Below are 16,662 nucleotides of genomic sequence, written 5' to 3' on the forward strand. Positions count from 1 at the left end.
AGGTCATAATGAAAAATTATATGAAGCAATATATTATCACACTGTTGCATGAGTCCTAATATTTCTTTAGAGGACAGCCATAATAAACAACACTCTCCCTAAAGAATTACAACACCTGCTACTGATTTTTTTTCCTTCCCTCAAATTGGAAATCATCGGTGGAATTCTACAAACAGAAGAGGAGCTGGCTATTGCTTTTAGACAGCTGGGAAATATGCTTTCAAGATGTCCATGAGCACCCAGATGGTAGCCTGAACCCTGGAAGATCAGGAGAAACAGACAAATAAAAACAGAGAAGGATGAACATAAACCTATAAAGATGGAGGGAGAAAGAAAATAAAATACAGATTCTATTTCTCCTGGCAACCTGGGCCATTTGCTTTGCTTGCTGATTATCTAACCACTGCTTCCATATTTTGGATTTAATAATGCCACACAATAAGCCTTTTGCTCCAAGCACCATTTTGTCCTTAATAGTCAAATTCATATGCAATTGGAAGGAAATATAATCCAAATGTTTTGCTCCTTTACACTTAAATCATCCAAATAGGTTAAATGTTTTAACCCTAATTTGTCATTCACAGAAATTTTGGAGACTTAAGTAGATTTCTGGATGCCTGTCCCAATTTTCTACTCTTTTGTGGTCCTTGAGTAAATATGTATATTTGAATTCAGAATTTAAAAGATTTACAGGAAGTTCCAAAACAAAGTTTCTCTTCCTTTTTGGTTCCCCTCCAACCTCAATGAATAGTTTTCCTCCAATCCTTTGCTGACTCTTCCTCTTCTACCCAAACTCGTAACAGTTGGGACTCAGCCGTTGGTCTTCTTTAGTGCTACTATATCCCTAGGGATACTTTTTAGTCCCATGACTGTTAGTACCATCCATTATTAATAATTAATTAATAAAAATTAATTATTATTAATAATTTTTTATTTCTGTGTTGATCTTAAGCCTGAGCTTTTATCTTGAATGTCTGCTTTCAATTTATATTTGTACTTGGAAATCATGTATCTCAAATTTAATTTTCCAAAATGAAATACATGGTACCATTTCTACAACATCTTGTGAGCCCATAATAATTTCAAAACAAAAGGTTAAAAATGTGTATGCTGAAAAAATAAAATAGTTGATTCTGCCTGCCTAAAACATATTCTTCCCCCAATCATTTTCCGTCTCACTAAAAGGCACAACTTTCATCCAGTTGCATCTGGAAAAAAAAAGAAGTGATTCTGGTTTTATTTCTTTTCCTCCACTCTTTTCATACCTCTCATTAGCAAATCCTGTTGGCTCCACCTTGCTGTTGTCTGGATATCTACTTCCTCCATTGCCACTAGCACCATCCCAGTCTGTGGTGTCACTATCTCAATGTATCAGCTTTTCTATTACTACACACCACATTACCTTAAGTTTTTAGCAGTTTAAAGCCACAAAAATTTATTATCTCAGTTTCTGTGCATGAGAAGTTCTGTAGCTGAGTTCTCTGCTCAGGGTCTCACCAGACTAAAATCACAGAGTCCATGAGGGCTGACAAATACAAAAGCCTTCTGGTTGGTTTTCCTACAACTACTCTTCCCCTCCACTATCATGTCTCCACAAAAGCAAACATGTATATTATTTATTTTTGCTCCACTACTGCTTAAAACACTGCAATGTTTTCTCATTTCACTTAAAGTAAACTAAAGCCTTCTTACCATGTCAGACAAAATAATCTACACTTGAGCCCTGCCCAAAGGTAGATTTACCATGAAGATAATAAAGTGTAAGCTTTGGGACTCTCACTTGAATGAGGCCTTGTGAGTATTAGAAGTTGTAGGTTATACTAAATGAGGAAAGTCAGTTTGTAATTAGGAAATATTTCCATGTAGGCAGTATTGATAAGTTGCCTGTAGCTATTTCAGAAAAAAGCCATCTAAATCTCCAAAGTCTTGGTAATTTCATTTCTTTCTTATTCTGAACCAATATTCATTCATACTTAATATTTGTTATTGTTCTACTTTTCTTTTCTCCTAAAACTGTTGCTTCTGTTTTATAAATGTTAGGGAGTAAAAAAAAAATGTACATATGTATGTGTATTTTGTTTATATTTATATTTATTTGCCACTTCCCCTGCCTACTTATCCAGCCATGTCTTAAACCTGTTCCTCACTTTGCTTACTGTACTCCAGCCACATTGATTCTTATTTTGCTTCTAGATCAGCTAAGCTCCTTCCCACCATGGAGTCTTTGCAATTCCTGTTCCCTTTGTCTGAAATTCTCTCTCTCTTTGTGGTGTTGGCTTCTCAGTATTCTGACCTCAGCTTAAATATGATGAGCCCTCTAAAGTAACCTCTACCCATTTATTCAATACAGTCATGTCTGTCATGCCACCTTTTTGTTTACCTAGCCCATACAACTTTCTAATAGCATCCCACTGTCCCCAGCCTGTTATTTGTCTCACTGCCCTACTACAACCACCACTTCTGCCTTCACCTAGGCTGTGTGCTCCACGTCTGCTCAGATCCCATTCAATAGCTCATCTCTGGGGCCTAAAACAGTGAATGGGGCAGTGGTCAGCAAATGTTTCAGCTGAGAACTTCTGATTTGATTTTCAAATTTTCCCATAGAAATGACTTTTTCCTGGGGTTTATATCAGAGAAGTGTGTTAGGGAATTTGGTGTTCTGGTTTGCGAATTTTGTTCTGTTTGGAGAAGCCATCTTGCATGCTACTGGGCAATGATAGAAACCAAAGGTCTAGGCCCCACCACCATCAGACATTTGCAGCCAGGACCAGCCATAAAAAACCAAAGTTACATTTCAATTTAGTCTGGAAATAAGCAGACATTGTTCCAGAAAGATACACAGAAGAATCATTCCAACCTAAAGAAACAGCTTTGAAAAAGCTTTGGAAATATGAAATATAATAATATTGTGTGTGTGTGTGTGTGAACAGGAAAAATTCTAGTGGGGAAAACACAGGATCACACATTTAAAAAAAAAAGAAGTAAATGCCCATCAACCCAGAAAGGGATTAGTAAACTGTGGTGAATGTATACCATGGAATACTATTCAGCCCTCAAATGATGGAGGGTTTATATCTTTTGTATTAAATTGGATAGAGGTAAAACACATGGAAAAGCAAGTATCCAATGTCCTCAATACTAATATGAAGCCAGTAGATGATCTAATACATGCCCACATAAGAGAAAACCTCAACTCAATTCAAGTTGGGAGGAAGGAAGAGAGAGGAGAAGGGAGGGGGATTGTTATGCTCCCACCTAATGGGCACAATGTAAGGGTATATGGCACATCTTCTGGGTGCAGGACACAGCTACAACAGGAACTTGACTTAACAAACATTGTAAACTAATTGTACCCTCACATTAATCTGAAATTTTAAAAAGGCATAAAAAACAAAATAAAACAAAACAAAATTAAATTAAATTAATTAAATACAAAGAAGCCTAAAAAGGCAAGAAAAAAAAATAAAAAACATAGGGTCACCTTTCTCCACACAAACTGGGTGACCAGACATACCACATAAAACTGCTTACTGGGAGGAATCTGTCTTGTCACTGCCTTTCAGAGCCATCCCTCAAAGGGGCAAAAGCACAGAAGCAGTCCATTTTTGACTCTCCCAGTATTTTATGTTGGTCCAGCCCATATGCCCCAGGCCCCTTCTTTTTCTCCTTGCTCATCTGACTCCAGGAAACTCCCATGAGGATGTAGCTGTTGACCTGGAAGAGAACCATTGGTGAAACAGGCTAGAGATGTGGGAGTCAGAGCACCTCTCCCTATGTAACTTATGTGCCTTCTGGACCTGCCAAGTCCTCTTCCCAATATAACATTTCCATCACGTGATGGATTGCTGCTATGCCCACCCAAACTCATGGGAGTAGTCAGTTTTTAGTGCTATTTAAAATGTGGGACTAGATGAGTGATGATAGTGCATAGGTTCAGAGCCTAAGCCCAGCAACACTCTAATGTTGAGAAATCAGGGAAATGCAGAAGGTTCAGCAAAGGTAACTGAGAAGAACTATTCAGGCAATAGGAAGAGAATCTAGAAATATGGGTTCCTGAGACACCAACTCAAGAAAATTTAAAAAAAAAGAAGCAATAGTGATAAACTGAGTTAGATGGTACTAATATATTAGGAAGATAAAGATTAGAAATCAAATATTAGATGCAGCAACATGATGCTCACTAACAATCTTAAGAGCAGCTTTTGGGGAGGTTTAGAGCAAAAGCCTGAGTAGAGATTACTTAGAGAATTGGAAGTAGCAAGTTTTGACAACTTTCTGGTAATGTGAAGGGGAGCCAAAAGATGCGGTTGGTAGTAGCTGTTAAATTACATAGCTTAACATTCTCCTGTTTCTTTCCCCCCTAACTAAAAAGTGCCTGCTAGCCTATATATTCCCTTGAGTAAGCATCACTTTTTTGCAAGTATCTACTTTATATTGCAAACACACCTAGAAGGGAGTGTTTCACTGAGCTCCTGATACTCTCAAGGCTTTGTAGGGTGGGTCCTAGAGCACAGGCTTTGGAATCAGACAGAAACGGCAGCTTTGGGATCTTGTATATGTAATATGAACTCTCTGAGATTCCATTTTCTCAACTATAACCTAATATCAAGCAAATATTGTTAATCTTACCAGAAGCTTTCATTTTCTTTATAGTAGAGGATATGGATGGGGCTACATTAGAACCAGAAAGCTAAAAGAAGTGGTATGTGGGAAAGGGCTGCTGTATTAAGCACATTATGGTTCCTTTAGGAAGAAAACCCTGATGCAAAACTCAGGACACTCAGAGAAAGAATCTATTACATCTAGAGAAAGGCCCACATTCCTTGACATAACGCACCATTCATGAAAATCAACATTTTCCTGCTCCTAGGACAGTGCCTGCCACATATTGGGAATTTAGCAAATGTTGTATAAGGGATGACATTCCCATTTCATCCTAACCTTGTCCACTTGTCTTCCTGTTCATGATTTAACAAACAGATTGTGCATTTCATCCTTCAGTCTTAGGCTGAGACACCAAGAGACATAGAGGAATAAAAGATCATTTGTCACATATCTTTGCATCCCCGGCTCTGTGCATGCTGCCACACAGATGTGTGGGCAGACAGAGGCACTCGTAATGCTTATCAAATATTGCACAAGAGCAATTCTGCATGCAAATGCTTCTTTCCTTCTTTCCCATCTTGCAGACAAGCAAGTTGACATGATACTTTGAATGCTAAAAATTCCTTAACAGTAATGATGAATGGTTGTTACCCAGAAAGAATTCAGCAAGTTAGCCAATAAATAAATAGGGACTACATTTGGAGCCTTGGTCATCCCAAACACCCTTCTTAGAAAATCAAAGATGTATAGCCGAACGTTGTGGTGGGCATTTGTAGTCCCAGCTACTTGGGAGGCTGAGGAAAGAGAATCACTTAAGCCTAAGAGTTTGAGGTTGCTGTGAGCTGTGATGCTACAGCTCTCTACCGAGGGTGATAGCTTAAGACTATCTCAAAAATAAATAAATAAATAAAGGGAAGAAAGAAAAGAAAACCAAAAATTTTATAAAGGTTCAACTTCCTGAACTTATTTACAATAGGAGATGAGTAGAGTGTGGATTTCATTCTACCATGCATCACCATTTACTAAATTTCCTTCAGCTCAATTCAATGACCCCTGAGTCATTTTAGTCCATGAAATGGACTTACAAGCTCTATCCTACCATTCAGTGTTAGAAAGGCCCTGGCTGTATTTGAATGGGAGAGGCCATTGACACCCACTGCAAACATGTACATTGGGCTTCCCAGCAAGGCCACAGGAGGCTGTTCTATTGTTTCTACATGGATCAGGTTGAATCAATTCTACATGGCAGACAGAAAAGTCTGGATTTCCATTCTGTGTACAGTTAAATCTGAGCCCTGCTTCATCATTGCACTCAGCACATGCAGGTGGTTCAGAGTAAAAAAGCAAATCCTTGTACTGATTCTGAGTTTCCTAGGTCCTCTTCTGAGCAGGCCAGGGGATGGGGGAGAAGACTCGCAGGGCAATCTCCTGGGTGAACTCAAGATTACTGTTGTACAGCTCAAATGATCACTACAGAGCCCCTGATTGTGATTAGGGAAATCTCAGAGATATAGGGAGATATCAGACATCTTTTAAATGTGATCAATATTATCATTAACAAATGTCTGCTTTTGCCACTGTATTGAACACTGTACTGATGTAATCTACAAGACATCTCACTGCATCACCCTTGTTCCAGTCTAGGTCAGAAATGCCTATCTTGAACAAAAGTTTTCATATATGTAGCATCATTATGTTTTTATTTTTTAAGCTACGTTCAAAGTTTAAAAGGAACATGATTAAATTCCCTACATTATGCCTCTTGTTTATTAAAATGTTTGATCTACAGTCAGATTATGTGAGTTCAGTTTGGGTAATATTAGATGCTGTATAATAATAATAATAATACACATGTTATTTCAGACACTTGACAAACTACCCCCCTTGAAACTCCCCCAATGACATCTGCCTGGCAACCTTTAATTTACCTTTTGTTTCCCATGATCTCAGCATTTTGATTTCCTTATAATCCAATTGTACTTTGTGCCTAATACTATAAAATATGTTACCTTATGGGATTATAGTCATTTAATTACCTCTCTGTCCCCCACTGTGCTTCCACTTCCTTGAGGGCATAAGTGCTCTTTACTATATTACCCACGGCATTTAGTAGAGTTCCTGGCACAAAAATTGACTCAGGCTTAAACGTTTGGTAAATTTGCCAAGTACTTTTATACATTTTATCTCACTTCAAGCTTATAATAATCTTGTTATGAACTGGCTATGGTGTAGATATTATTATCCCCAATTAAGAGCTGAGAAAATTAAGGCTTAGAGAGATTAAGTGATTTTGACAAGGGTGGACACTTAGTAAATGCCATAAATTTAACTCTAGCCAAGATCTTCCACATGCCAAGTCTCATGTTATTTCTAACGTGCCACAGAGGCCTTTCAGATGCCTTTTCTCATTCAACTAAGGAAATGACCACTTTCATCATTTTACAGGGTAAGACGAATAAATCCTATAACTCTGCCAGATAATTCAGTTCTCATCTCCATCGGCAATTGGAACCAACAATTCAACAATGTGACTATTCTGCTTCATAGCCACTTCACATGGATGTGATGAGCACTGTGTGTTCCTTGACCAAGTGAGCCTGCAAATAAGACAGGTGTAGACCAACACACCAGTCTAAACCCTCCTCCCAGATGGCAGCATTGTGCTGGACATAGAAGAAGTACTTGGAAGAAGTACCTTTTCATTTTTCTTTTTACCCAACACATTGGGGAAAATATAAATCATGTTTATAACACACAGTCTCATATATCCTTTTGTCTTTGTCCCACTAGCTCTTCTTTCATATTCTTTGCATCTTACATAATTGAGTAAAAGGAACTTCATCCTGAATTTCAAAACCTCTGGAACTAGCTTCTGAACTTCTTCAGTTTTGGTTTACAGCTCAGGTGTATAACAAGGTCATGTCTATTCTATTCATTTCCTTGGTTAAGAGACTATGAAGGGAACACTCAGGGGTCCTGAAATACTCAGGGAACAAGGAGCATTGTTTTAGTCTAAGCCATCTGAGATCCATCGATGGTAAGTCAGAATGCCGTAGGGTTCTCCTAAGCCCCAGAACTCATTTGAGTACACTCTTACGTCAACTTCCTTAGCCTTTCAGCAGTTACTGGCAAATATCTCCTACAGCTCCTTGTCAAAACTCAGTGATCATAGAATGCTTATCTTGTACTGAATGCCTGAGTATCTCAAAGGACTCAGCCCAATCACTTCCACGATATTCAGTGAGAAATGAAGGAGCTACATAGTCAGTCACCTATCTTCCATCTCTGTCTTATAGGCTCTACTTTTGGAAGTTAAACATTGATTTACTTCTAAATCAGAAGAGTCAGTTTAGCTCTGGGGCCAGAAAATTACCAGTGAAATTTGAGATGTGATAAAAGTCTTGAGATATCAGTTAGATCTTTGCAATAAGAATGTAGTGAAACTGGCAAAGATAGCCAGGATTTAGAAATAAGAAAGGGCCAACGAGTAAGTTTCCAACCTTAAGAAAGAATAAGAGGTAATCCAGACCATGATATTTGGGGGGAAAAAGACTTTGAAAGAGTTCTGGAATCTACTAGAAGTTTTATAAATTCAAAAATGGGTGAACTTAAGAATTTACTAAGGGGAATGATAGACAAAGATAGAGAAAAACTAATAAGTGTTTCAGAATTTTACACCAAAATAGCTTAAAGGTAATGTAATTCAGAATGCAATTACCTGCATAATATCCTGAAAAAGATGAACATTTCATTGTGCCTCGTGTGCAGGGAACTCATGCCTTCTCTTCCTGGCTGGTTTAGGAAACTGATCGGTCAATGTCTTATTACCATGAGGTTATAATGTCCTTGCCAAACTCTATTATCCACAAAGCTACTCACCAAGTCCTGAATAGTACTAAATTCCCAGATAAAAAAACATGAGAATACATTCCTTACAAAAGGGTAAGGAATAAATATTGAACCCTAATGGATTCATCAGATTTGTCTCAGTACTTGGTAAAACTCAATAAATACTTATTGAATTAATGTAGGATTGAATGAATGCAGAAGAACAAGGAATCCTGGTCCTACTGATAAGAGACAATTCTTTGCCTTAAAAGGAAGAGTTTAACTAGCTGTTACCTGAATACTGATCATTACTGCATTTGCTAACTAATATTAGTACTCCTAAATTAGTCTCTATTATCTTTATCTTGTGCACATTTGTGCTATTCAGTGAATATCTGAATACTGTTTTTGTTTAGTCCAACAATTCTTCACAGATCACCTTCAGTGAGCCAGGAACTGTGTTAGCTATCAGTGATTCAAAAGTTTACCTTTATACTCATTTTAATGAATAGACAGACAAAAATATCATCATAATAGAATTAACTTTTATAACATCAGTATTAGAACTGTGCATTGGAATTTAATAAATATTTGATAAGTGAATGATTGGTTAAACAAATCAGTGTTCAATTTTAATAAGCCATATGTATATATAAACATAGCTAGGTCAATTTTTCTTGGGAATGCTAGAAACTTCCATTGAATAAGAGGTCAACTCAGAGGTCTACAATCCCACCCTAGTGGTATTTCAGGGTGGGAGGCATTATTCTCTTCTAAGACTTCCAAGTGGCATGGTAGGACAGACTTCCCTTCAAGGGAACCTGAGGGTTATCATCCCCTTGACTCCAGGGAAGGAAGAAAAATTGAATGTGTTCTGGAGAATCCTGTGGATTTTGGATGGCACAGAGAGAACAGTATTTATTTTTCAGGAGCTCTACCACATATATGGCTGTGTGCCAGGCCTGGATGAAAACCATACATTGAGAACCACCACAAAATTAAAAGATCCCACAAAAATAAGTGTAGAGCCTAAAGTCCAACTGTAGTGAATAGTCTGGGAGGTGGGGGTAGGGTAAAGGTGGATCTGATCAGCACTCTTTGCATTTATTAGCACCTCTTGGTGAACTTCAACAGATAACCTAGGATTCAGCTAAACTCACTTCCCCCAAAATTCCTTTTATGAAATTTTAAAATCACTGCCACATCTATGTCACAATATGGGAACATGAGCTCAGAAAGTTGCCACTTAGCCAATAATCAATCCCTGGAACTGTAATTATCACCCAGACAACAAAGTTGGCTCTGGGCAGCTGTCCGGGACCACCATTTTCTCTGCTCAGCCTGCTACTCTCACTCTCTTCTGCTCACTCAGGACCTGACTCATCTGTTCACTCCCCATCCTTGATACATTTTCTAGCTCCATTGGTTTGAAGATTATCTCATTCCTTTTTGGATCTGTAACCTTCTACTCTACCCCCAGCCTTTCCTTTCTCCACTCTCAGACAGCCTCTGCCTTAACCCAAGACTTGGAGAGAAGGTCTAAGATACCAGAAACCATACCAAATACTTCTCTAGAAATCTATGGGAAAAGCTCGGGATCCCAAATACTCATAAGCAGTCATTATATTCCAGTAGCATTAGCTAATACTCAGAGGTGAAAGACCTGGGTCCAACTCCTGACTAAATTAGTAGTTGTGTGACCTTTGCCAAAATCAATCTTGTTAAAGTACATTGCCTTTGTGTAGCAATGATGTAATGATAGTATTAGCTCCAAAGGGCCTTCAAAGGCACAAAAAAATAAGATGTATGAATATGCGTATAGGCACTTTTCATTGCTATTTGGTAATCTAACCAGCTCGAAATGAAGCTTATGAAAAAATAAATCTGCAATTCTGGTCTTTGTTGGGGAGAGCTGGTCTTGGTTTTAATAGTAGAGTATCCTTCAGTTGATATTTGGTGAATTAAAGAGAAATTAAAATGAACAAGCTGAGCAGAAGAACTGCACTTACATTGGTACCTGACTTTTATAGAACAACCTGAAAGAAACTATTATTAGCAAAACTAGGCAAATCTTTTAGATCTCCCTTCAGAGGAAAGAGCAGAGTTGTAAACCATGATTATAGCCAAACTGCAGACCAGTGGGAGACCTTGCCTGCAGGGCTAGAAGAATAGATCATCTTATCCCTCAGACCCATCCGCACACACAGTGCAGAGATGCCAGCACTGAGATGATGGAAGGGTGAGTGTTAAACAGCAGGAGGACACATGCAGCCCAGAGGCTGAGTGCCATGGGCTGGGTTCAGAGAGGCCGGCTTCCAAGTGAACACCTGTGCCCATCATGCCTCGCTACAGCCAGCTCTGTCAATTATCCATTTAAAGAGGCCTAGATTCATCACCCACTTGGAAAAAGAGTTAACGTAATGGTCTTGCCTCTGATGAAAATACACTGACAGGTTTGGCCCATTTCATCCAAATTTACCTCTATTAAATTCACATGTGCAGCATACCAGTTGGCGCCTCATATCAGTTACAACATATGGATTTTAGAAAGTGAGAGCGTGGCAAAAAGGAGGGGGGAGCTAATTGTAAATCTGCATTGTAAGCAGCCCTAAGTCATCAAGGAGGATTATTCCCCACTGGGAAGGTGAACATGCACACACGCACCCACACATACTTTAAACACACAAGCTCTGTCTTTGCTTCCCCTATACCTAAAAGTATGAAGGGGAAAAAAGAAAAGAAGAAAAACGAAAATAAAGAATGAATGTATTAATTGCATCTTGGACCTCTCTCAAAAAGAATATATCAGATCAACAATTTTTTCCTATTTCCTATTTGGTTCAAAGTTTCTGACCTGCATCAGGGGGTAAAACTTGAAGCGCAAAATAAGAGATGCCATTTTCATAATCATCGCATACCAAGTACAAAAAGCTTATGAGCTTAGATACCACCCACTATTGCACTTTGTACTTTTGCTAATATCTTTCCCTAGATTTTCTCCAAGAGAAAACTGTTCTTGGTGATTAACAATATTTTCATTCAGCCTGGAAACATACTTATCTCACAGCAAAGGAGAGGGCTAACTTTTAGTATTCGAAAATAAGACTATCACTATTCAAAAGATCAAATTATTTCCATGTATCAAGCCCCTGAATAAGAGTTGCCAGGAAATAAGTTTGTGGAGAATTGTGAAGCCCTGGGTGGGATCATGTCCACATAGCTGAAATGTGACCAAAAAAGACTCTGAATGCAGTTCTGCTGCTATTATATTTCTTAAGTCCTCAGCCTTAGACAAAAAAAAAAAAAAGAAAGAAAGAAAGAAAAGAAAAGACATTATCATATGGGCTAGAACAACTACAAAATTTTTTTTTTTTTTTTTTTTTGTAGAGACAGAGTCTCACTTTATCAACCTTGGTAGAGTGCCGTGGCGTCACACAGCTCACAGCAACCTCTAACTCTTGGGCTTAGGCGATTCTCTTGCCTCAGCCTCCCAAGTAGCTGGGATTACAGGCGCCCGCCACAACGCCCGGCTATTTTTTTGTTGCAGTTTGGCCGGGGCCGGGTTTGAACCCACCACCCTCAGCATGTGGGGCCGGCGGCCTACCCGCTGAGCCACAGGCGCCGCCCACAACTACAAAATTTAATACTTTTACATAACCCTAAAATATCAGTATTATTAATAACCTTACTATTTTGAATGCTTAATAAATGCCAAACATCATGCTTTCATTTTACACACAAATTATCTCTTTGAATGTTCACAGTAACTCCATAAAGTAGAGATAATTAATAACATCTTACAGAGGAGAATGAGGCTTCCTCTGACCACAAGGCTAGCCAACCGTGAGAGATAAAATGTAATACACAAATGTCCGACTTCAAAGCCTATGCTCTGAAGTACTACATAACTCCACCAATAAATGTGCTCACTAACGATTCTCAGTCAATTGTGTAACATATAAGCAATGGTCCAGAAACAGAAGTGAGAGGAGGCCTGTGTTACAATCATGTCAGGGTCCCCCATCCATGGAGCTTCATGATTCTATGGCAGCAGGCATCCATCAACCTCATGGGAGAGAGTTTTGCTTCCCTTATTTGAGGCAGCAATCCAACAGGGCAAGAACAATTTGAAAACATGCACCTTATCTGAGTCAGTCATTTCTCCTGGGAGGACATACCCTGACTAGAGGTTACTCCACTGAATACTCATGATGGGATCATACAGCAATGACACTTGACCCAAATGCCATACAGACACAATCTGTTCCCATATACTGACGCCCAGCAAGCACATTATCCATGGAAGAAAAGTTTTGACCTCCCTAACTTAACCTTCCTCCTAAGAGGATGGATGGATAATTTGATAGTGACTGAAATTGTCTGCATTTCATAGTTGGGCAAAAGCAAAAAAGATAGAGGCTAAAGTCAAATATTTCAATGTCCCATGCTGGCATTTGTAACAGAGATGCTATCGTCACATGGTTTATGTGTTCATGTTTTGGTGGAATAGGGGCAGGAGAACAATGCATTTTTTTAGCGGGGCAGGACTTGAACAGTACCATCATCATACTGCAACCCGAGGCAACTACTATTCGTTGGAGAAATATCAAGGCACGGGCACAGTCAGAGGCCACAGAACAAAATGCTTATAACCAGTTTGTGCCAACCCCCAAACCTCCAGCTTGTTGATGGAAAAATCAACCAAACGGCTCTCTGTTGACCTAGCCTTTGAGAGGGAGGTATTAGGTGGCAGTCATTCCTAAAAAGAGATCACTGCTAAAGACGACAAAAAGCAGCTGGTAAAGTCATTAACCATCCTGGTTTCAAAGCCTTGGTATTAAATATAAACCCTAGTGCTTGTTTCAAATGTAACCCAAAGTTCTAGAAAAGACTAAACAGTTTCTGTAGATGTAGAAAGTCCTATTTGACGAGATACATAATCACAAGTAAGAAGGATAATTTTTACCTTTTAAAACCTCAGGGCAGCTGGCAGCAGGCAGATTGCCATCCTACAACAGAAAGGAAAACCAAAGCCCAGCACTCTACAGTAACCGTCTCTGGATCTCTTGGTGACAAAGGATGTTTCTGGAATTGGACACTGGATGACACACAGGGTCTGTGGCATCTGTGAGAGATAATCTTGATTTTGACAATGCAGAGAACTTAAAGAAAAACATGTCCTTTTGGAGATTATGAGGTGATGTTGAAACTCCTTTTATATGTTGAACTGGCATCATTGAAAGAGTTGGGCCCAGTGGTCTTGTCACTCAAACACAGCCCCTAGTTGTCTGTTGCTGACCACATCAGGTGCCAGATCTTACTTTTCTCCTGGATCCTGACATTAGGGGGAAAATGTGGTGCCATTGGAGGAAAAAAAGTCAAGATGAATAAAAAGAAGGCAAATAACTGGTGAGTTTGGGATCCAGAGAGGACATTCATCTGTTTCTAGAGAGGAAAAGAGACCAAGAGAAGGGAGTGATTTGTCCATGTAGCGAACTGGGATCTTGGGCAGTGGCCTGTTCTTCTGATCTCCCCAGACTCGCCGACCTCAACCCAAAAGTTTTCAGTTTCCTCTCTGCCAGTCATTTTGGAAGCTTTTGTAGAGAAGACGATTTATAAAATAACCCAGAATTCATCCTCCATGGGTGGGGTGATAGAATAATTATTCCTTATACACCTTTTAGGTCATAGCCCATGAAAAAATAATTTCCTGAAACTGTTTCTCTGTCTACCCTGTTTCCAACAATCAAATTGAGTTTTGCCAGCAAATGGAGCTGCCCTCCCCACCCCCACCCCTGTCCCTGACCTTGAGAGCCAATAGTTTCCCAGAGTTCCCTTGCAGTTCTCTGCAGACAGATGGAATGCAGAAGGCAAGTCTCCTGGGGCCACTTGTGGACTCAGGTTGTTGTTTTTTTATTGTTGTTGTTTTTCAAAGTCCTAACCCTTAGGCGAATGGCTGATTTATCTTCCCTGAGCAGTGCTTGCCAGGGAACAGTCACTATGGCAAGAAAGGGGAGGGGCTGTGTCTAAATTGGAATGTTGGAGGTTTTTCACATTTTATCTCTGTCATTCTCTACTATAATCTCCATCTACCCACAAAAATGTGGCAGCTTTGATCCTCCGATGTTATCTCCCCACACCCTTTCAGACTGAATTGTGGTACAAACTCACTCCTCACCAGAGTGGATTATTCAGTTCTTTCCTCTCTGCTCCATCCAAGCACCCTGAATTTTAGAATCTGAGGTCTGATTTAAAGGCTTTCTCCATTAATCACTTCTTACTATGGAAATTTGAATAATAATCTGCAGAGTATGCCTGCTTGCTCTCTCTCTCCCTCTCTTTCCCCCTCTTTCTCTCTCACACACCAATTTTCTACCATACTTCTCTTTGTTGTGTAGATAACAAATCCATCATTCTGATAGTTTCTCTATCACTTTTGGGGACAAAGGTAAGTCATCCCTATCTTCCCAAAGCATAAGCTACTTCCAAAAAGAAAAGCAAAAAGGAAAACCTTAGAAGTACTGAGTACATTGGAATTAAGTAAATGAGGTGAAAGCTATATTAAATAGTTTGATGTAAGTGTTACCAATTGTATAAAAAATCAACACATTGTACCCCACAAATGCATAAATGTATTCATGATCTATGTGATATGACTTAATAAAAGGAAAAAAAAAAAGAAGAAGAAGAAAAACCTTTGCATTTGGCAGCTTTTCCCATTCAGTCGCCCACTTCCCTACTTGGGTTCAAGAACTGGTTGACCTCCTGCTGTTGCCATGCTGGTTCGGTGACTCCACTCTCTCCAAAAGAATCCTTGGAGAGGGTATGTGCCTTTGCAGCACTCTTCCTTGCCCTTCCTCCTCCTTTCTGGATGGTTGAAGGCTTTGAGAGTTTAGATAGAGGCTTCCAGCCTGAACATGTATTTAGTTTCCCCCAGGAAGTCTGCCCAATAAGCTACATGGGTACCTTAGAAGTGATAGCTGTAGAGGCCCAAGGATGATGACAGAGCATCCAAATCACCATCTTTTAGTCCATTCAAGAGTTTTTTTCCCTGATGAGATGAAAATGCTTTAAAAAAATTAAAAAGTAAATTATTGCTACAAACCTGGAGCTCACCAGCCTTGTGAACTGTTAGAGAAAACATCCCCCATCCCAGCAGACCTGGTCCTCAAAACTTAGCTGGTTGTCCAAATACTTGACATCAGCTTCCTCTTGGAATGTACTCTATCTCAAAGAGAAGGAAAAAATAAACTCAACAGTTTGCTGCTTATAAATTGGTAGGAAAAGGCCTTCACATGATAAGCTGGGACTTCTATTTTAAGGCTTTATTTTTCCAAATAAATCCATATAAACAAGCATTTCAGAACCTAAATGGTCACTGAAAAGCTATTTCATTGCCTGTTTGCTGGAAGCCAAGGCTCGAATTCTTTGGGCTGGATTCCGGTGAGACAGATCTCAGGTTACAACAGAAAAACAAACAACAAAAACCTTCTATCCTTATGTCTCAAGTCTTCACCTGAAGCTGACCAGGTTAGAATATCCCAGATCTTGTTTTCCTTGTGGATACTGAGAATGGATCTGCATGAGATAGTATGTCTGTGTGGCGTCCTGTCCTTCAGGACAAGGAAAGGGGCAATGAGAAAGGACACCATTGTGTCACCACAAAGCCTTCAGTGGGACAGCCTATAAACATACACTTATAAGAGGAGGAAATATCTGTGTTCACATAACTCTTTTAATTTACCCTACCCTCTCCACCCCAAGAGAGTCTTAAAACATTGGTTCTGGGAAACATTATTTGAATTTAAATGTGTCCACAGTAACAGAAGTAAGAAAGCTATTCTAGTCTTCACCCATTCACCTCAGTAACAATTTTAATGTAGCTTCTTTTTTGTGCTCAAATTATCGATTACATGAAAATTTGCAAAAATAAACTCCTAAAATAAAATTACAAATAGCTGTGCCTTTTGGAGCAGTATTAGGCTTGAGACCTGCCATCGAAGAGGTCACTCTGTGGAATCTTTACCCTCTTTCCTCTGTCCCGGGTCCTTCACGTGCATTTGCTCATTTTATGTGTATCATTACACACCATGCAAGACTTTATTTCCATTTTATGCAATAGGAAACTGAGGATCTGAGTGAATAGTTACTTGCCGAAAATTACTCTACTAATAATTAAAAGAGCTTGAAACTCAAACCCAGAGTTGTCTATTTCTAAAGCCTATATTT

At 39.2% G+C, this 16,662-nt stretch overlaps 1 pseudogene; it reads left to right on the plus strand.

Annotated features, from left to right (window-relative positions):
* The window catches only part of LOC128596399 (uncharacterized), a 41,589-nt pseudogene extending 25,467 nt beyond the window's left edge, over positions 1-16,122 (plus strand).
* The last annotated feature ends 540 nt before the right edge of the window (positions 16,123-16,662 follow it).

The sequence above is a fragment of the Nycticebus coucang genome, chromosome 10 (assembly GCF_027406575.1).
Source record: "Nycticebus coucang isolate mNycCou1 chromosome 10, mNycCou1.pri, whole genome shotgun sequence".
NCBI classification, from domain to species: domain Eukaryota; kingdom Metazoa; phylum Chordata; class Mammalia; order Primates; family Lorisidae; genus Nycticebus; species Nycticebus coucang.